Consider the following 21,885-nt stretch of genomic DNA (forward strand, 5'->3'; position numbering starts at 1 on the left):
ATGCATTGCCCTCAAGACTCTGTCTTTGCCTAGGGATAGTTCCCCCCTAGACTTTAATTCTCTTATAGACGGAGAGCAGAGCAGACATACAGATGGACAGACAACACTCTAGTGTCCTTCTCTCTTTAGCACTTTTATCTTTTAACCCTTAATCATATATCACCCCAAGGCAGTGTTTCTCAGTGTATTGTAAGAACTACTCTGAGAGACACTCGGGACATCTTCATGAAAATGGCTCAAAGTCCAGTAAAACTCGAGGTCAAATGAAGGGTAACACGGCTCCTCACTGGAGATGTTCTGGAGGCTTCAAGTTAACATTCATCGTTCTGTCTAACACAGGGTATGGGGAGGAAATAAACAACGGCTTTCCCTGTAGAGGATGACGCTCTAGATGGCTCAAGAGAAAACGTCTCCTTGAAATTACCTGGCACACGGTTGCCCAGATCCCTTTAAAGTCCCTTATTTTGCATAATAAAGCCAGAACGGGGTAAGTATTAATATCTCCAACTACAGACACAAACCAACTTGTGTCTCTCAGTAGTCGAAACTGACCATCTCTGCCCCCACCTCACCCCCTCAACCTGCCCTAGAACTTAATTTCTACCAAACCCTCACAATCTTCTTCCATTTTTTGACACAGAATTTTTATCTGAAGCACACACTGGCCTCAAACTTGGAGCAATTCTCTTGCCTCGGTTTCTCACGTCTGAGCCACTGCAGCCAGCCTAAGCGCCCCTCAATCTTTGTTCTCCTATTCCCACAGTTGTGCCTCAGCCCCATCTAACACTTACGTCTTCTTCCCTCTCAGACACACACACACACACACGCACACGCACACGCACACGCACACGCACGCACACTGGATACCACATCACACCACACACCTTGGCTCTCACACCGCAGACTCCTCTTAGAACTCTCTTAGCCTCTCACTTTGGTTTGCGAAGACAATTGGCCTCCAAAAGTGAGAGCTGCCCGTCTTGTCACACAAAAGCCTGCTTCTCCCTTCCTTCCCTGGGTTTGCCCACAGGTCCCAGCAGCATCGTTTTGCTATTTCAAATCTGCAAGCCAGGGAGAGGCTTGCTCCATACACAGCAAATGGAACAGATGAGATACCACCCATCTCCCCACGTAAAATCCAACAACCCCACGAAGACTCTGCATAGCCTTGTACTCAGAACTGCCTTCCGTCCAGCCTGGGCTTTGAGTGGTTTCCTTATTTCTAGCACAGCCCTTAACTCTCCCTACTCTGTCTTCAACCTCTTTGTGTGTTTGTCAGCTTCACCTGCTACCTTGTGAGATACTAAGAAGAGAGACTGTGTCTTCTTCTTCTTCTTCTTCTTCTTCTTCTTCTTCTTCTTCTTCTTCTTCTTCTTCTTCTTCTTCTTCTTCTTCTTCTTCTCCTCCTCCTTCTCCTCCTCCTCCTCCTCCTCCTTCTCCCCTTCTTCTTCTTCTCCTTCTCCTTCTCCTTCTCCTTCTCCTTCTGCTTCTCCTTCTTCTCCTCCTCCTCCTCCTTCTTCTTTCTTCTTCTTCTTTTCTTGCCATCACAGCATCAGCGTCTGGTACCACTTGTGGTAGGCATCCATGATATGTTTACCGAAAGACTTTGAACAAATTGGACTAGAAAGGCTCAAGTTCCAAATGGGACCCATAACGGGGCCATAAGCAATTATGACTAGAATGAAAGTCTCCCGTCTGCTGACCAGAAAGTCAGCTAGTCATACACGGATAAACTCAAGTGCTGTGGAGGGAGCCGTAAGGACTTTCAGGTGTACCTTTAAAACTGGCAGCCAAGTCCCTAAAGAGTTAATGAACTGATTTCAGCTGAAGCAGACATCTTTAGTGTCCACATATTCCTTAGAAAATATCAGGGACAGGGATAGAGTAATGTGTCCATGGAAGTACATCTGGCACTTACACTTGCTGGGGTGTGCTGTATACAAGAAAGCTGTTTCTATTTTTTAATCACCTATAAGTTGAGATGATCAATATACTCCCTCCCTTATAAAAGATTCTACACAGACAATCATGGAGGGCAGCGAATTTCCCCCGACATCCCCATTCCCTGTGCCTTCATTAATATAAATCTCCTCTAGGAAAAGGAACCTAATTGTTTAGTTAGGAACTGCATTTCCCAGCATTCCATTGAAGTCAGTGTGACCTTTAAGGTAATTCTGGCCAATAATATTTAAGGGGAAATGATTGGGACAATTTCTAGGCTGTACTCGTAGAGGAGGCAACCTTCCCTCTAATCCTCCTCACAGCCTGTGGAGTGAGAACCTACCATGACTGTGGCTCTACCATGGCAGCATGGCAGTGAGGCCAAAGCCCTAAAGGACTGTGGTGTGACAGATGGGAGACATCCAGGTGTGGGCACTGCCTCATGGAACAGGACCTCTCTGCTTCCCTGGAACAGCAGGCAGCTAAAAACTTCAGCAAGAGGGGGTGACATTTTATTATGCTGTTCACCCATCAGTCTGACAGATGGAACAGCCTGACCTAATAGACACCTTGTAAAAGTCCATGGCCCTTCAAAACTCTAAGCCAAAGTTACACCTGTCTCCAGCACCTAGAGCAAACACTGGCTCTACTCACTGTCACCCGCGCAGAAAACACGGGCTTACAGTATAGGTATGTTGGGTACTAGAAAGGAAAACTGAAAAACCAGGAGGACAGGGACTTGGTGTCTGGTATTCTGTATGGAGGAGCTGCTCTCTCAAGCACACACACACACACACACACACACACACAGAGACAGAGAGACAGAGACAGACAGAGACAGAGAGACACAGAGAGAGAGACAGAGAGACAGAGACAGAGAGAGAGAGACAGAGAGACAGAGACAGAGACAGAGAGACAGAGACAGAGACAGAGAGACAGAGACAGAGACAGAAACAGAGAGACAGAGAGAGAGAGAGAAACAGAGACAGAGAGACAGAGAGACAGAGACAGAGAGACAGAGAGAGAAACAAAGAGAGACAGAGAGAAAACCAGAGAGAGAGAGAGGGAGGGAGAGAGAGAGAGAGAGAGGTAGAAAGCTGAATCCACAGTTTTATAAACAGAGCATTGTATTGTTGTTCACAATGCTCAACTTCTCGAAGGAAAAGGACTTTAATTTTGCTTTGAATCTGACAGTCCAGTATAGACAGACTGTACGCATCCTTCTAAAGGAATAAATGGGCAAATAACCAACTCGAAATAGATGGTCAAGTCTCTATTTTAGTACCTGGCTTGCTATTAGTCATCCATCCATTATAACTATCTCAATGGGAGCTTTAAAAAAACCCCATTAAATCATTTTGAATTTGCAACACCCGTGGGTGGCAGCGAAATCCTCAAGTGTCTACCTGACAGAGTGATCTCAGGAAGCAACAGGGAGTACCAGGGAGGCAGGTAACAGATGCCAGAATTAGGAGGCAGTTTACACTCTTCCAGAAGGAGAACTGTAAAGGAAGTGATGGGTTGTGGCACGAAGAGAAACCTTTAACTAGGCTTCGCTCGGCGTGGCGTCAAGTAAGCAGCATCGGCCGCATTCAGCAAAGCAAAAAAAGTGTCTGTCTGCCGAGATGTCAGCTTGTAAAAGTGTCATTCTCTAAAATAAATCAAGCGGCGAATGGAAAACATATAAATAACTATACTTGATGCCAGCAACACCGAGGAGGAAAGTCATTCCAGAGGAATTTTCCTTGTTAAGCACGCGCTGAGCATGAGGGCTTCGACAGAGTGGATGAAGTTTTCTAGGTTTATATACAGAGGATGCTGGTCACCAGGTCCTGTAGAAAGACCACACAGTTGGTAAGGCCAGCCCTGACCCTGGACCTTTACTTTTTACATAGTCAGAGTCTGGATATTTCCCTAATTTCTAGTTAATTCTTCATAAAATGAAGACTGAGAAATTCATCCTTTTCTTTCCTTTATTGTTCCCCATCTGCTTGCACCAAAAATAAAATGAAGTATGGAAGGAGGCTGGAGAGATGGCTAGAGTCTGTAAGTTGTTTGCCTTGCAAGCCTGAGGACCTGGGTTTGGATCCCTGTGCCCCGTATGAAAGCCAGGCAGGCAGCAGGTGCCCGTAATTCCCAACAGGAAGATCCTTGAAAGCTTCAGGGCAGGTTAGAATGGCCTATACAATAAGATGCGGAACATTAGAAAGACCTGAGGCCTGATACAGTGTGTGGGAATGCCCATACCCACACACCCACAAATTTGACAAGGACACCCCCATCTCAGATTTTCGGAAGCAGGGTGAAGATGAACTAATACACCAGCAATAAAGTGTGTAACTTCAGAAAAGCTTGGAGGGTCCACCACCCCAAAACATACCTGTTCATATGCCCTATGATACTAAAACATCTGTTTGCTGTGGTTCAAGACCTATGTCCTACACTATGTCCTACAGCATAAAATGAAAATATTCTTAAAGCACAGGCCTGAGATAGCATCAGATTGATGGAACAGATGACACTGATCAGGTTTAGGATCAGAAGATCCAGATTCAAATCCAAGTCGAGGCTTCCACTAAGTGTGTACAACTTAAGTCGGTTGTTTCCTCTTCTGAGAAGAGTGTGAGGAAGAGTCGGAAGGGCCATGGGCCAGCTGAGAGAAGTCCGGAACAGAACAGGTTGCCTGCGATGCAGATAACAGTGTCTTCAGTCAGGTGGGGCAGGGGAGGGACAGTGCTTCAGCCCCTGCTGTCAGCAGATACAGAAGAAGTCTTAACATCTGTGTAGGATCAGAGGGCTTTAGTTACATTCTTACCTGTGCTTCCTGACATCTATATCCTTGCTTTCAAAAGTAGAAGCTCTTTGGGCTTCTAGATATAAATGGAAAGACTTCCTTTGCAACAATGTTTCTAAGTGTCTTTGGCTGGGTCTCCTTTTTTCTCCACCATCCCTATCAGTTTGATCCTTGATCTGATCTCTGTCAGTTGATTGCCTTGCTCTAAGGAATTTCTAGAGCCACCGTGGCTACCATCCCTAAGTGGAAGGCCAGGAGACCAAGGAGTGGGTCTGTTTGCCTTCCAGATCCACTCCTGCACTCTCTTCAAGGACTAGCCTTCGCCATGGATTGGCCCAGCGCCTGCACTACATAAGACTCAGTTTATGGTATTAATTCAGAGTGATATTCCCCTTGAGGTGATTTAAACCCTGAATTCTCACCTGCCTTTTAAAGAGGCATTTAGAATTAAATTAGTTATAGGGCTGTTTCTAAAATGCATGTCCGTATTTATCCCTCCTCCTTATTTAAAAATATGTGTATGTGGAAAATTACCACCCCCAGCGATCAGATCTAATTCTGTCAGATATCTTCTCTCACAGCCTCCCCTTCAGGATCTCTTGACTATGGCTTCATTCTCTTCCTTGGGTGTTCTAATGAACTACTAAGCCAAACAATTATAATTAGGAAGTTTCCTGAGCAGAACAGTTGAGTTGGTGGTGAGCCACCTACCTGCTGCATGGACAGTAATTACTTCACAGAGAGTAGCTCTGTGAGCCTGGGCCAGCATCTTTCTCAATAACGTTCCTAATTTGCTAGCAGTTAAATGCCTTCCCTCTACACGTATAGATTTCCTGTCATATAAACGTTCCTTTGCTGGTACAGTCTCAGTTTAGTTATCACCGTGTGATCCTCTGTACATAACGAGGCCAATGTTTTATGCATGCTTTATGGCTCTAATAAATAAAATAATTAACTTGTTTATAGCTGCCCGTGTGGTCTGTTAATTTGGTATTTCTTCTGGCTACGGCCAACTGTGCAAACTAACAGGAAAGTGATCATCGTTTCTCATTCCCCTGGGAACTTAAAATGAGTAATCTAACGTCTCAGCTGCCCATCTCTGGACACTTACAGAAGTACTCTGCAAACTTTCTGTGGCGATGCCATTTAGCCATGAGTGCCCCCCCTTCCCACCCTGTTTCCCCTTTCACCTCCTCGTCTAACGGCCTCCACTGAGCATTTTATGCTACTGTATCTGCACCCACCTCAGCTCTCCACCCGCCCCCCTCTCTGCATCTCTCCCACACGAGCTTTCCAGAGGCATTAGGACACGTGACCTCATTGCTGGCATGAAAATCTGACAAAAAGAACTGAAGCATGGGGGTTCCGCCTCCCACCGCAGCCCCCCTGGCAGGGAATGTGGAGGTAGAAACAGCCCTAACTGTGGCAGAAGGTCAGGGTGACGGACCACATTGTGGCCACTGTCAGCCACACGCAGGAAGAAGATAAACGCTGGTGTTCACCTTTCGGCTCCTTTTCACCTCCCTACTGTCTTTCTAACCTCTCTGCTCTTTACCCAGGATAGTGGCACCCATATCTGGGGTGGGGCTTCTCTGCACAGAAAAGGCTCTCTGGGACACCCTCACAGACCACACAGAGGTTGCTAAATCCACCCAGGTTAGCAACAAACACTAACTCTCTCCACTGCAACAGAAGTGAACCATTCGAGTTCCTCTCAACCGATGATTCTCTGGTTCTGCTTATGAGCCTATGCCTTGAACTGGGGCTGTGGCTAGTAGGAGCAGAAACAGATGTGTTAAGTTAACGGGTAGGGAACCAAGGATAACTGGATGAGAGATACTCCAGACACAGAGAACGGGGATCACGGTGCCTTCCCCTCTCACACGTCTATAGCAGTCTGAAAAGCAGGGCCACCAACAAACCAGCAATTACACTCCTTCGAACTGTTCAGCATTTGGCATGAATCTTGCAAAGCCTGGCTTTCTAAAATATTTAAAGAGAAAGGCATAAAATAAATCTTACTTTTTTTTCTACAAGCTAATGCTTTGAACACTGCAAGGTAGGTAAGGGAGGTCCAGGGGAAGGGTAAGAAATGACCAGTTGCTCACGTCTGGCACAAAAGCTACCTGAGTATTTATTCAATGCTAACACAAGGCCAAGGGTTTCACAGATGTGTCCTCATTTATCCACAGTTAACCTTGTGAGAGAGCTACCGTTTTAGCCTTATTTTATAAATAGAGAAGCCAAGGCTTAGAGAAGTTAGATCACTCGCTTCAGGCCTAACAGTTACAGAAGCAGAGCCCAATTCTAAGCTCACATCCCTAGAGCCCAAGCTCTTCATTGGAACTTCGGATGCGAGGTTTGAAGCTAACATCCCACATTTGTTAAGAGCATCGTAGACCCCTGACTACCGCCGAGAGAGAACCCAGTAGATACTCCACGAGCTGGGGCGTAATGGTAACCACAGAACTGCCGAAGCGTGCCTTTCCTAGGTGCCTGAGAGATTGCCATCACTCCTAGTTCCAACACTAAGCGGGTGTTTTTTCCCAGCCAGGTGGCCCTGTACATATGGCAGCCCTGCTTGCTAGCAGGAGAAGCATAGTGGGAATCAACTTGGCTGATGGAAAGCAGCAGGCGTTTAAATACTTCCACTCAGACAGCAGGTAGCTTGTTACCTGAAATACCCAGGATCCATCATCCGCCAATGAGCGCTCACACACCAGACACTGGTCTCAGGGACCCAGCTGGCGAACACTACCATGTACATATTCATGGTGGGAGGATGGTTGGTTTTTCAAATCTGGTCACCTGTGGTATCCTACAACCCTGACCTTTGACATCTTAACTCCTCCCCTTGACAATAAACCTAGAACTTTCTCAAAGAAATTTGATGACTCCAGACCCACCCCTCTCCTACCACTCCACTTTGTAGAGCTGTCTTAAGAGAGCCGAAAGGTCTATGAAAAGCAACAAGCACATTTTAATGTGCTGGCATTACTCCATGGTACTTCAGTCTGCCTATCAGCCAGGACATTTGACTGGAAGAACCTTACCCAGTGTCTGAAAACTCAATGACACTATACCTTACTTGTTCTCGTTCTCCTCCTTCCTCATCCCTTTAATTTGACTTTTATGATCTCCGTGAGTACTGGTGGCTAACAACTGACACTTCCCCACTTCTGTGCAGGAATCTGAAGGATTGCGAGACACCACCAAGACTCTTGCTGAGGCCTGGCACGTGATTGACATTCAGAGTTCTTAGTGGAATAAAAGCCAGTGAGGCCCAAGAGTTCTGGTTCCCTCACCTAAACCAATTACCAAAAGGTACTGCCAAGTGACCACACGATATCAGTAACGTGATAGAAGGTAGCTCTGTAACAGATGCTGAGAAACGTTGCTGGCTTCTCCCTTTGTCCCCTTGAGAAAAGGAATCTTGGCTTGTTTCATGCAAGGGTCAGTATTTGATTAGTTGGATTTCAGAGAACCTCGGTCTGGCTCAAGAAGATGTGAAGGGATGACAAGTGCTTTAATGGACAGACACGCTGGGATAGTCAGTTAGATAGTGAGTTTAAAGAAACGTGAGCACTGGGGGATGGGAAGACGGCTGAGTCAGTAAAGTGCCAACCGCAGAAGCACTAAGTGGGGTAACATACGTCATAACATAAGATGGATCCCTCTCGGGGACTTGCTAGCCAGCCAGCCTCACCACTGAATACCATGTTCAATAAAAGACCTCATCTAAATATAAATCTAAGATGGAGAGTACAAGCTGAGAAACAAACTTGACATTGAGCTCTGGCCTCTACCTGCATATGAATACAAGTGCATATGTACCAACACATAAGCAAACATGTTTGCACATGTACACATATACACCATGTGCACATAAACACGTGCACCCACGTGCACCTAACCCTGAGAGAGAGAGAGAGAGAGAGAGAGAGAGAGAGAGAGAGAGAGAGAGAGAAAGAAGAAGGAAGAGGAGGAGGAGGAAGAGGAGGAGGAAGAGGAAGAGGAGGAAGAGGAGGAGGAGGAGGAAGAGGAGGAGGAGGAGGAGGAGGAGGAGAAAGAAGAAGAGAGGAGGAGGAGGAAGAGGAGGAGGAGAAAGAAGAGGAGGGGAGGGAGGGAAAGAGAGGGAGGAGGAGGAAGAGGAGGAAGAGAAGGAAGAGGAGGAGGGAGGGAGGGATGGAGGAAGGGAAGGAGGGAGGGAGAGAGGGAGAAGAGAAACGAGTCAAGAACTACGACAGGATCTTAGGATCTTAAGATCTTAGTCTATTTTGCTACCTGTGCCCTGGACTACAGGCTGCCCGACCCTACCTGCCCTTGGGTGTTGGAGGTGAGGTGGTGCAGACAAAAGCACAGACTCGGAGCAGGTGAGAAACACCACAGAGAGCTCAACTGAACTCAGCTGCCAGCTCTTTAATACCCTCCACCTGCCACCATTGGTCCCAAGAAAGCCTCTCTTCTAAACAGCAGTTCCCGAGATCGGCCAGCATTGTCTGCATGAAGTAATCCTTGGTCTCTCAGGGAATCTTTAATTAGTCCTCCTGCAGGAGATGATGCCTTTGTGGCTGCTTGGGCCCCAAGTGTTTGCGTAGACACTGCTTTCCTGGCACACAACCCTTAGCTCTCAAGTGGGCCTTCGTGTTCCTCATGCTGCTAACTGACTCTGCCCTGCCAGAAGCAACCTTGACCTTCCTTAGCACACATGTGACCTCCCGTCGCCTTTTGGTACCTCAAGACACCACTGTCCTGTCCCACCCCCTTACTGAGAGTCATCCAGTTTCCTAGAAGCATCGGGCTAGTCCAGGCCATCTTCTTACTCCCAGGCCTCCACTCCCTCCAGGTCAAGTTGATATAAATGTCTCTGCAGAAGATGGGCCTGTTGTCCAGAAGTGTTCTTGGACATCAAGGGGCTTCCGAAAAGTGTGATGGTTAGCCTTCCCTTACTTGCTACTGATTCTGTGGCCTCCGTGATAAATACACATGCTACGTAGGTAGCATGAATTACACCCGGGATAAAGTCACACGAGGTCGAGGTCCTGTGTTAGGTACCAGTCTGTGACTTGGAACACATAGCTATCATGCACCGACCTGTAAGACAGGCAAATGCCCCTTGCTGCACTTTCTCTCTCCATACGTCAGAATGAACCAAGCCCTGGGCGACATGCCTGAAGTCCTAAAACTGGGCACCGAGGCAGACGCAGAAACAAGTTTCAGCCCAGCTCAGGCGACAGCAACCCTGCCTCAAAACCAGCAAATGGCCATAACCACTGAATCCTCCCCTGGAGAATTCCAGGGGTCTCCTGAGGCGTAGAAGGAGTTACTGTTTCCCCATATCCGTGGTTGAGGATCTTCTGGGATCCCGACTGCCTCCTACTTATCTTGACAGCTCCAGCCGAGCCCCACAGCCAGCTGCACACCTACTGAAATCTACATCTGGGTGGTTCCCTAGAACAGACTATGTCTTTGTAGATTAGTAGGTTTTCACACAGTGGAATAGTTTTACACCGAAGCACTTAGTGATTAAGAATCTTAAGTAAGGATGTCTGGGATGTTGGCTCAGCCAGTATAGTGTCTAATGTGAAGATACAAGGCTCTGACTTCAGATCTGTAATCCCAGGGTGGTGGGGGCAGAGGTAAGTGGATCTACAGAGCTCATTGCCCTGTTACTTTAAATAGATTGGTGAGCTCCAGGTACAGTGAGAGGCTGTGTCTCAAAAAAATATACTGTGGAGAGAGATCAAATAATACACATTCACACACATGTACTTACATGCACACACATGCAACACAGAGACACACACATACACACACGCCCCCATGCACACATGCACATACACACGCCAACTCATGACCATACCACACGAAACATGGATAAATAACATAAAAATAATCTCACCTAAAGTCTGGCGAGCTGACTCCGAGGTTAAGAATGAATCCCACTCTTCCAGAGGACCCAAGCTCGGTCCCCACCACCTCAGTCAGCTGACTGCATCTCCAGTTAGGACCCACTGGCCTCGTCTAAACTCTGCGAGCACCTGCAGTCACCCACATGCCCTGAGACACGTCATTAAAATTAAAAATAAATCTTTAAAGGTACATGCCCAGAGAATTTGTCTCTGTGATCCTTTCAGATGCTGTCAAGCTAACAAACAGCAGCCATTGTGGAAGGAGGTGAGGAATTAAGGAAAGAGCTAAGCAGGCCTTCCTTAGAGTAACGGGAGCCCTACTTTCTATCCTTATGCATTCGAACATTTTCTTCACGTCATTGTGTCTCCTGGGTATTGTCTGTCCAAAGGCTTAACATTTCAAGATCTGTCATCAGTACCTAAGACTGTTCATTCATACACACACACACACACACACACACACACACACACACACACACATGTACACACACATGCATACACACATGTATACACTCACACCAACTTACACATATACCATACGCACAAAAAATGAATAAATGACACAAAAATAATCTCAACAACTATGAACATTCTGCACAGCAGTCCTGAGCTCTTTTTCGGTGACTCAGAGGGTCCACCGTCTCCCCGCCATGCTCCCTGTTGAGGCTCCGGATTATCCTAGCCTCTCCTTCCTGAATCTTCTTTTTCATCCGGTTTTCTCAGAATGAGCATCCCTGGACTTGGGGCTTTAGCAGGGCTTCTCCTCTACGCGCAACCTCTTGGGTTCTCATCTGTCTCAGGGTAGAGTTTCCCTTGCTCACACTTCCAAGGGCACCGGGGCCATGGGCAGCATGGGGCTCCCCCACAGTGTCTGTTACTTGAAAACCATGACTTCATTCCTGCCATTAGGAAATAAAAATATTATGGGTGCTCTCTTTGATATTAAAACTTTGTGGGAAGCACTTCGCAAACGTCAGGAAACATGTGAGGACCAATGATCCCTGCTTTCAGAGCTCTCGTAGGATTGCACCAGACCAGGCAGGGGGACACAAATGAGCAACGGCAATGTAGCCTTGGGCTCAGGTACGCCCATGCTAAAACCAGCCCGTTCTTTTACCCATGCTGCAACACATGAGGTGAGGTATTACACCCATAGTGTTTGCTACGAGACTGACAGTTTCTTGTTCAGTTATTTATCTCACCCCCAATAGAAAAATGAGTGTGTGCCTCCTGTTTAATGCTTGCCACTGCAGTTTGACAAGAGGCCTGGGGGAGAGTTCAGAAGAGAAGGACAGATACCAGGAAGAAGGAGGCATAGCTATAAATAACATGGAAGTCATTCCAGGGGAGCCCAGGACGTTGGTGGGCCTCTCACTATAACTCAGTGGCTAGGTCACAACACACAGTCCAGATGACATGAAGTGCACCAGGGAGGAAGGACATGTGTCAACAGCAAGCTACAATGTCCATCATCTTCAAATCCATCACAGGATCAATGAGCTTTCCTGGTCTCTTACCTGTTCCAGGAAAAAAAAAGAGAAAAGAAAAGTCGCTTAGCGGGCAGGGCCTGATTTTATGTTTTAACATAAGAAGTAGTTAAAGGCATCTTCAGGAGGCCCCCTGCAGCATCTCAGAGCCCATTTCAGCATGGGGAGAAAATACAGTCCTTTATTTCAGAAAAGAAGCCCATGTCGGAGAGCGCTGGGTTCCATCACTGCAGTTATTTCCGAGGTTAAGCCAAATAAAACCTTCAAACGTGTGAGTAACTACCCCGAATTTTCTTTCCCTGTCAGGAGCACTAATACTAAATCAGATTTAGGATTGCAGATGCAAGAAATCACCTTAGAAACCTCTCTCTCTCTTGTTGCTTCTTCTCTCAAGTAATTCCTCACTGGAGCAGCGGCCATGCCACTGGTGTTACTGGTCTCCACATTCGTCAAGCTCTCGGAATGGGCGCCGTTTAAAAGTAATCAGGTCATTTCCATTGTTCTCGGCCGCCACCCGGGTCGGTGCCAGCGTGGTCCAGGAATGCCCACCCGACTCGTTATTTTTCAACTGGCTCGTACCAGGTCTGTGGAGTGTACGGTGTCAGTTCACACCACGATTTACGGGAGGAAGCTGTTGGCTATCTGTAAGGCAAGCAATCCCTCCCTGCTCAGCATTGGTAGGAGCGAAGGAAAATGCCTGCATAGGAACAAACAAAACCTCAATGTAAATCTGTGAATTCTACAAACATCAACTAGGATTAGACATAAAGAAACCAGGCAGTTTGTCTGTGGTCCTGCAGAGAACAGAAGACCAGGAGAGAACTCAGTGCAGGTCTCTGACCCAGAGCCCAGACTCCTATTGGTCCTCAGAGTCCCTCAGGTCCACCTGAACTCAACCGGGAGAGGTCGGTCAGCCAGATCCTCACCAATCTTCTTTCATTTGCTGAGCAACTCAACACACCCCTGTCCAAGTGACATGTATGACCCGGAATCTAAGGAAAAGTGGGATATCAACCAAAAACAAGAGCCAAGTGCTGTAGGCCCAGAAGTGACTGGCACGGAGACTTTATCATATAAATTAATTAATTTAATTAAGTGCAGACATTTTGAAATGCTGCAAGATACAAAGGGGGCTGAGGGGTCTTTCAGTGTCTGGGAAAGAAACTTTTGAGTTTTGTTCCTTTATTTTTGTTTGTTTGTCTAGTCTCGATCTGTAGCCCAGGCTAGCCTGGAGCTCACTGTGTAACCCAGGTTGGACTGACATTTCCTGTAATCCTCCTCCCTGAGCCTCCCAAGTGCTGGGATCACAGATGTGAACCTCTTTGCCTAGAGAAGCTTGTTTCTTAAGCAAAGGGATGTTGCTGAAACAGTTTAGCTAAGGAGTCACTTAGAGCTCAGCTTTGGAATGACAGATGTGGAAGAGTGTGTACAATATAACCTGTGGGGCATGCCCAGAGACCAGCCAGAAGCATAGAGCTGAAGCCCAGGTCGGGGGAGGGTCTATGGGGACAGTGGCCATGTGCTGGGGTAAAGGGAGTCCAGATGGGATTCTCTAGTCAGGCAAGATGATCTACTGCACTAGCATAGCATGGCTTCTAGCATATGCCGTAGGAACTCGGTCCACCATGGATCTCAAGTCTGAAGGGTATATGAGGCTAGGATGGGAAGGAGCTGGGTTGGTGAAGCGCTCACATCCTGCCAGCTGACGGCCTCAGTTCAAGTCCCAACACCTATGTTTAAAATCAAAATGAGCCCATACATATACAGCCACCCAATTAGACAAGATGGATGAAGCAAAGAAGTGCAGGCCGACAGGAGCCGGATGTAGATCTCTCCTGAGAGACACAGCCAGAATACAGCAAATACATAGGCGAATGCCAGCAGCAAATCACTGAACTGAGAACGGGACCCACGTTGAAGGAATCAGAGAAAGGACTGGAAGAGCTTGAAGGGGCTCAAGACCCCATATGTACAACAATGCCAAGCAACCAGAGCTTCTAGGGACTAAGCCACTACCTAAAGACTATACATGGACTGACCCTGGACTCTGAACTCATAGGTAGCAATGAATATCCTAGTAAGAGCACCAGTGGAAGGGGAAGCCCTGGGTCCTGCTAAGACTGAACCCCCAGTGAACATGATATGTTGGGGGAGGGGAGCAATGGGGGGAGGATGGGGAGGGGAACACCCATAAGGAAGGGAAGGGGGAGGGGTTAGGGGGATGTTGGCCCGGAAACCAGGAAAGGGAATAACACTCGAAATGTAAATAAGAAATACTCAAGTTAATAAAAAAAATTTTTTTAAAAAAGAAAAAAGAAAGGAAATGAGAAAAAAAATCAAAGTGAGGTGTTGTGGGATTATAACCCTAGCTCTGGGGGAGGCAGGCAGGCAGCCCCGTGGAACTTCCTGCCTAGCCAGGTTAATCCTAGGTGGGAAAGTCTATGCCAATTAGACACTTTGTCTCAGAAGCCTATGTAGTTTTTTTCCCCTGAGGAAGAACACCCGAGTTTGTCCCCTAGTCTGTTCTAATGAATATATTCAAATTCATCTGGAGATCCTGGGACCCTGGGATGGAAGGACACACGCACACACGCACACACGCACGCACATATTCAAAAGTATACCAAATTGGTGTCAGAGTCGCTTCAGAATGTATCATCCCTAGACATGAGTGAAACTCTCACAAAGGTGCCCTTCATTCTCTGGGAGAGCAACATACTGTGCTTCTCTCACCTGTCCAGGTAACCTCAGAAGGTCATAATCAGAAAAAGACTGTTTTCTAGAACCACTTAGGCATAAGCCAAATCAGAATAAAATAAGGGAGAGGGCTGGGTTCAGGCAGGGAGACACCAAGAGAACCGTGAGAGACAAAGCAGAGAAAAGTCTCGTTTCTCCTGAGTTTCTTCCCAGTGGGTATGGCCAGCCACATTAAATCCCCCGCCGCCTCACCCCCTGCCCGTGGCATGTGCTAGGAGACGAGTGGGATTTTCTTTTAACTTCTTCTTTCATCTGCTCATCCCCAAATTACATCCAGGACTTTACTGCGGCAAGATACTGGGTTTGGCCTTTGTCCTGAGAAGTCGGAGGGTTACATGGAAGCGTAGGGAGACAGCAAGCCTCCAAAGGCACGGAGCCCAAACCAGCCTGGTGCCTCCAGGGCTGAGGCTGATGGCTAGCCCTGGAGACCCTTATATTTCTATCCAGAAAGAAGAAGGAGTTGGAGCGAAATATGAAAGCCAGGCTCGTCCCTGTGACAGTTGTGTCTCTGGGATGGGCTCTTCGGTGGCAGGCAGAGAGCTCTGAGCGACAAAGCAACGGGATGGAACAGCCCTTTATCTGAGATGAGAACAGTAGCTTACATAATAGAATGGAGGCAGAACTGTTGTGAGCCTTGTGAGTGGTGATGTTTTTGCTGACTGCTGTTGCGACGGGGAGCAGACTTTGCATATTATATCACCACTTTTTGTTGTGTTTGGCATGCAGTGTTTCTCTGCTCTTGACTCTGAGGTGTGAGAGGGAGGCTCTAATCATATGGCCTCGTGCAGATGCTCTATTTGCATCCCTATTAATCCAGGCCCCCCTGGAGATGCTCGAGCAGAGACACAGCGGGCTTTGTGTTTGAACTTGTGAGAACCCATACCACCGCTTAATAACTTAATGCATATGTATAGCCTCCTCAGACAGCCCACTAGGAGGCAGAAGCAGGAGGTGTCACCAGCTTGCAGACTGCGGGGCTCTGCGGAAATATGTTCTGACAGGAAGGAGCACCTCCTGCAGTAGGGCCTCTGCATCTTCTTCCTGTCTAGACACACACCTGTCTGTCTGGAAAGCCTGCTTCTGAAAGCTTGGATGCAAAGCATTAGTTATCAGTGATCAGAAAGAGCTGGATGAGCTGACAAGGCCCCCACGGTACTTAACTTCGTGACAGGGCTGTGTTTTTCCCTTTTGTTTCAGCCCTGAGCCAGGTGATACACAGCTTTCTAACACGGGTCACATAAGGAAATAAGGGGTGTGGTGCATGCGTGCAGCGTGCGTTAGTGTGAACTGTGGTGCTACCTCGTAACCGCAAGATGGAGAAGGGCTAGCTCGTCTGAGTCTTGTCTATCTCTTCCAACTAACAGAGATGCATCTTTGCAACACTGCAGGGTTGTCTTGAGAAACTGGGACAGGAGGGGAGGAAGAGGGGGTTACAATGGTGTTCCACTCTCTGACTTAATCTTCTTTGTTGGTGAGTTGGAGCTCTCATGGCATCAATGAACAGTTGGTTCTCCCCTGCACTGCCTTGCACAGGTAAATGAGAGGCGGGCTGCTGTACAGATAGATGTGTCCAGTTGTGCTTGGGGCCTTCAGCTTTGTTTGTGTGGTGCTTACACCAAACCAAAGTGAACCCTCTCTGGGAACCTGGCAAAGAAAGCACACGCTATTGTTTTTTAAATGAACACAGGGCTTCCATCTGCCGTTTGAATTTTATTTTGAAAAGAAAAATAAATGTATGAAGTTGGAAAACATAAATGAAAACCACTCGGAGACTATAAGAATGTCTGAGGGGAGCCCAGTGCAGAACCCACAATGGCCACTGGCATTTCTTGCCAAACACAAGTTCCGCTTCCAACTAGTGACATCGCACAGCATCCCAGAGAGAAATCCACGTTATCCGTTAAGATTTCTGGGACATTTTGAGGTTAGAATTACTGATTCTCAATTTTCCACCCTTTTTTCCCCCCAAGTTTTCACATCCTGCTGGCAGGCAGGGTTCATCAGAGTAGACATTTACTTCCTAAAGTGGGGTGAGTCCTGGATAGGTTTCTTACTGCAAAGTACTTACAGGCCCTCTCCGTGCTGCCTAGAAGGTGCAGGGGAAAGAGTGTGAATAAAGCCACATGGATCTCATGACATCTCTGAGCAACTCCACCATATCCACTCTTTTAACACAACTAGGTGAGCAGTGTCAAGAGAAAACAGGATCTTCCATAACTTAAAAAACCTACCTGGAATGGTGTTGGAACGTGGTCCAAGAAGAGAGTCATGTGTGAGGAATTCAGAGCATTTGTGGGAAAACTCCAAGAAAGCGAGGTAACAGTGTTCTGATCTCCGTCTCCTTAAAAACAGAATTGTTTTTGGAATGTGTTTTCCTGCCCCTCCCAGGTATAGCAGATAGGAGTGAGTTTACTTCTGATTATTCACTGCAGCTGGTTAATGTTGTTTATATGTCTCAATGGAAAAACATGTCTTTGCGGTGTGCTGTATGCAACTTGAACTCATGAGAACTTTCCTCAGGGGACCTTAACCAGAGTACAAATTGTCTGATGCTCTGAATAAAGTTGGCCTTTGCATGAGACTTTAGTTTGCCTCATTTTTAGGCTCCATCCTCCCAGGTGCCACTGCCAATTAGAGCAGTAAACAGAAGGGATTTTTTTTCCTTGTAATTCTCATCAGACTTCATGCATATTGGGTTTTTCAGTAGGTTTGAGGAGAGCAATCTATTTCTACAATGTCACTTCTAAGAATCCAACCCCGAACAACAAACCGCCCTTTGAGAGCGAATTGTTTCGTTGTGCGGCTGGGAAGGATACACTGTAGCTTCACTGTCTTTCTCCCGTCAACACCTGCCCTTGGCCGAGGAGATACACTGCACCTCAGTCAGCCTCAGCTTCATTTATACAGACACCACGCTTCACCCTCTTTGTGTCTGGAGACATTTTCAACCCATTCCATATTAACTAACCAATGATTTCTTCCCCTAAAACTCTATCATAAAAGAATAAAAGAAAAGTTAGCAAGGAAGAAAATCCTGCTCCTGGGCCTGGTTTTATCCAAAGCTCTAAGATTCACTAATCGTTTTCTGGTTTCTGTTTCCTTCAAACTTCCTGGAAGTTGGGACACAAAAGCCTCGAGGGTGGCCTGTCGTTATCCAAACCCTCTCTTGTAACCTTCTAGCGTCACAGGCCAGGGATTGTGCTTACATGACTGTTTTCAGAGTCAACTCAGGAATGCTGAAAGAAAAACAAAGCACTCAGCTTTAGAAACTGTAGCTAAGCCAACTCTGGGCTACGGTAGTCCTTCCTGGGCTGGGGCCCCCAGCTCTGCCCTTTAGCAGTTATTTGAACAAGTCACTCAAGGTCTTTACAACTGACCGTCCTCATAGGGAACCAGGGCTATCACAGTAGCCAGCCTCCAACAGCTGATATATGAAGCCTGACAGGATGAATACACTCCAAAGCTTGCAGGAACACTTAGTGCACAGGAAGTAGCCCTTTCATTTTTTTTCCCCTTACAATTGTTCTGTAGACATATTAATCATTCCTTCTTCATTTCCAAGGATATTTCCTAATTACTCTTTGGTAATGTCAACTACATCTATTTTGTGGAATGCTTAGATAATCTACAGTTCTTTGTTGTTACAATATTTGCCCCACAGATAGGCCATATTTCAAATTCTTGCAGTTCCTTTTTTATATTGAGGTAATGGCGATATTGTCTGTTCTTATCCCGAAATCTCCCCAATTCTCCCTGTGACACCGGCACACAGAATTACTGGCAGCCTACATTGCCTGGCCACAAGAATGAAGTCTCCTTGGATGAATTTTGTAGTTAATAAAGTTAGTAAATTCTGCTAGACATACCTCTGTCAACGGTTACCAATTACACAGATTCTAGTTTTAATGCTTTGGAGGTGCAGAAGGAGAGGGCTATGCATTTTTTAAGCCAGAACAAGCAAGGGTCCAGGACAGAGGCTATGCAGTAAAGAGAGGCCAGCAGAGGAGAAGATCAAAGCAGAACTGAGGTGCAAGACAAACAGCAGACAACAAAGCAGACAGAGGCTGAAGTTCAGAGTGGACAGCCCTGAGCCTGGTACTTCAGAGAGCCCACGTCCTGTCTTTTCTCTAAGCCTTGGCTTGGAAAACTTGCTTGTTTTGTTGGTTTGATTTATTTTTATATTTTTTATTTTTGTTTTTTGGGGTTTTTTTTATTTGTTTGTTTGTCTTTCTATGAATCGAGGATTTGTTAGATAGAAAGAAAAGCCAGATGAAGGAGGAGAGTTCCGTTTGGGAGAATCTCCAGTTTCCTTGTACCAATTTCAGTTCATTTTGAACCGTGATGACACTGAATCACTTCAGTTGGTTAAATCTTCAGGAAATGAAGATTTAAATGAATTGAGACATAAAAATTGCAATGTGCTCACTAGACTCAACAAAGATAGAAAATGACCAGAAAGGGTTTGGCTATAAGAGCTAAAGCACAGAAAGGCTTTTTAAACTAAATTTAAAGAAAATTCAAAATTTTTACTAATCCCCATAGGGAAGGATGGGGAAACACACAGCAAATACAGCCCACTGGTAGGAGCTGAGTTTCCTGCATTAGTGTGCTGAGAAGATTCTGAAGTCTGTCGGGTTAAGAGGGATTTGGGTTATGAGCAGCCAGACGTACTGCTGTGGTTGATATTTGTGAATACAATTCAGGTTTTCACAAGCCAGAGTTATAAGCATGCCCTTCTTTAAGAATTCTAGTTAAGGGGCTAGAAAGATGGCACAGAACTTAAGAGCACTGGCTGCTCTTCTAGAAGACCAAGGCCAGATTCCTAACAGTCCCACGATGCCTTGTAAGGATCTGTAGTTCCAAGCCAGGGAATGCAATGCCTCTTTTGCCCTTTGTGGGCACTGCACACATGTGGTGCACAGACACATATGCAGGCAAAATACCCATACACATAAAATAAAACTAAAGCAAATAAGAAAAAAAAAAAAAAAGCAGAGGACCCCAATGGAGGAACTACGGGAAGGACTGAAGGAGCTGAAGGAGATTGCAACCCCATAGGAAGAACAACAATATCAACTAACCGGACGCCCCCCCTCCCAGAGCATCCAGGGACTAAACCACCAACCAAAGAGTCCACATGGAGGGACTCATGGCTCCAGCTGCATATGCAGCAGAGGATGGCCTTATGGGGCATCAATGGGAAGGGAGGCCTTCGGTCCTGTGGAAACTTGATGCCCCACTATAGGAGGATGCTAGGGTGGTAAGGAAGGAGTGAGTGGGTGGATGGGAGAGCACCTCATCTAGGCAAGGGAAGAGGGAATGAGATAGGGTATTTGCAGAGGGGAAACTGGGAAGGGGAACAACATTTGGAATGTGAATAAATAAAATAACCAATACAAAAAGAAAGAATTCTAGTTAAAAATCAAGTGTTTGCTCCCCACGCAACAGCAACTGCTGCTTGACAAATTACACATCTATGCACTGAGTCAGAGGAACTACACGTTTTGCAATAACTGAAACTCCAGAAAACCATAAAGATCAGACGGCATCCACAACTCTGGGATGTGGGTTTTTTTTTATTTTAATTACTTTTCTCTTGATTCCACACACTACCATAGCCTTAATGAATGTTAAGATGTTTACAAAATGCTGGGGAGATGACTCTGCCAGTCAAGTCCTGCTACGCAAGCAGGAGAACCCACTTCAGCCCCCAGGACCCACATAATAAAACAAAAACTAGATGAGAAACTCTCTGACTTACTCCATAAGAGTTTGTCTTAGTCAGGGTTTCTACTCCTGCACAAACATCATGACCAAGAACAAAGAGGGGGAAAGGGTTTGTTCAGCTTACACTTCCACATTGCTGTTCATCACCAAAGGAAGTCAGAACTGGAACTCACACAAGTCAGGAAGCAGGAACTGATGCAGAGGCCATGGAGGGATGTTGCTGACTGACTTGCTTCCCCTGGCTTGCTCAGTTTGCTTTCTTATAGAACCCAGGACCACCAGCCCAGGGATGGCTCCACCCACAATGGGCTGGTTCCTCCCCCCTTGATCACTAATTGAGAAAATGCCTTACAGCTGAGTCTCATGGAGGCATTTCCTCAAAGGAGGCTCCTTTCTCTGTGATAATCCCAGCTTGTGTCAAGGTGACACACAAAACCAGCCAGTACAATGAGTTGTTTAAAATAACTACACCAGATGGCTGGGGCCATCCCTCCATTAATAAAGTACTCGCCTTGTGAGCAGGTGAAGAGACAAACTCAAGTTTAATGCTTGATGCCTGTAACCCCAGGCCTGGGCAAGCAGAGACAGTGGGTCCCTGGAGTTCACTGGCCACACAGTCCAATCAGCAAGTCCTGCCCAGGGAAAGATCCTGCCTCAGAATGTGAAGGCGCGAAGTGACTTGAAGAAAAACATCCAAGGTTGGTCGGTGACCTCCACATGCACACTTGTGCTCATGCACATATATAAATACAGGGGGAGGGGAGAGGAGCGAAGAGAGAGACAGAGACAGAGAGACACAGGGAGGGAGGAAGGGAGAGACAGAGACAGAGAGAGACAGAGATGGAGAGAAACAGAGACAAAGAGAGACAGAGAATGTGCTTGACTATAGATGGCCCACAAAGCCCATAAGCACCCACAAGGTCTACATCCCTGTAGCTTTTTATCTCTAATAATATATTCAAAGGGAGTTTATAATTTAGGCATATTCTGTTTCAGTTAATGAAGGTTCTGAAATTTTAAGTCCTGGGATCCCTAATTATTCTTATTTGCTCGTGGGCATCTAATTCCACATCTCCGAGCTAAATCGTTTTATCGTTTAGATTAGCGGCCCTTGGCTTTTTGACCTGTGGTGCGTGTTTAAGTGTCTTTTCAGTTTGGTTTCTCTTTAATTAGGAGAAGAAACCCTGTATTTTAAGACTGTCACTGTTTAAAACAATGTGAATTTTACCTAACACATTCGCCTTGAAGCATCTGCAATGAACTTATT

The sequence above is a fragment of the Rattus rattus genome, chromosome 11 (genome assembly GCF_011064425.1).
Source record: "Rattus rattus isolate New Zealand chromosome 11, Rrattus_CSIRO_v1, whole genome shotgun sequence".
NCBI classification, from domain to species: Eukaryota; Metazoa; Chordata; class Mammalia; order Rodentia; family Muridae; genus Rattus; species Rattus rattus.